The sequence below is a fragment of the Physeter macrocephalus genome, chromosome 8 (genome assembly GCF_002837175.3).
Source record: "Physeter macrocephalus isolate SW-GA chromosome 8, ASM283717v5, whole genome shotgun sequence".
In the NCBI taxonomy this organism is placed as follows: Eukaryota; Metazoa; Chordata; class Mammalia; order Artiodactyla; family Physeteridae; genus Physeter; species Physeter macrocephalus.
The window spans coordinates 50,675,480-50,676,325 of NC_041221.1; the positions used below are offsets into that span (position 1 = coordinate 50,675,480).

Below are 846 nucleotides of genomic sequence, written 5' to 3' on the forward strand. Positions count from 1 at the left end.
TTGCATTTCTCTAATGATTAATGATGTTGAGCATTTTTTCCTGTGTTTGTTGACATTCTGTATACCTTCTTTGGAGAAATGTCTATTTAGGCCTTCTGCCCATTTTTTGATTGGGTTGCTTGATTTTTGGTATTGAGCTGCATCAGGTGCTTGTAAATTTTGGAGATTAATCCTTTGTCAGCTGCTTTTTTGCAAATATTTCCTCTCATTCTAAGGGTAGTCTTTTCTTCTTATTTACGGTTTCCTTTGCTGTGCAAAAGCTTTTATGTTTCATTAGGTCCCATTTGTTTATTTTAGTTTTTATTTTATATTCTTGCCTCCTTTATCAAAGATAAGGTGACCATATGTGTGGGGGTATATCTCTGGGATTTCTATCCTGTTCCTTTGATCTATATTTCTGTTTTTGTGCCAGTACCATACTGTCTTGAATACTGTAGTTATGTAGTATAGTCTGAAGTCAGGGAGCCTGATTCCTCCAGCTCCGTTTTTCTTTCTCATGATTGCTTTGGCTATTTAGGGTCTTTGTGTTTCCATACAAATTGTGAAATTTTTGTTCTAGTTCTATGAAAAATGCCAGTGGTAGTTTGATAGGGATTGCATTGAATCTGTAGATTGCTTTGGGTAGTATAGTCATTTTCACAATGTTGATACTTCCAATCCAAGAATATGGTACATCTCCCCATCTATTTGTATCATATTTAATTTCTTTCATCAGTGCCTTATAATTTTCTGCCTACAGGCTTTTTGTCTGCTTAGGTTTATTCCTAGATATTTTATTCTTCTTGTTGCAATGGTAAATGGGAGTGTTTTCCTAATTTCACTTTCAGATTTTTCATCATTAGTGTG

The 846-nt window shown here is 34.5% G+C and overlaps 1 protein-coding gene across 1 annotated transcript in view; it reads left to right on the top strand.

Moving 5' to 3' along the window:
• Window positions 1-846, top strand: part of LOC102993514 (60S ribosomal protein L37) — a 6,956-nt gene that overhangs the window by 3,154 nt on the left and 2,956 nt on the right. The window lies entirely within an intron of this gene.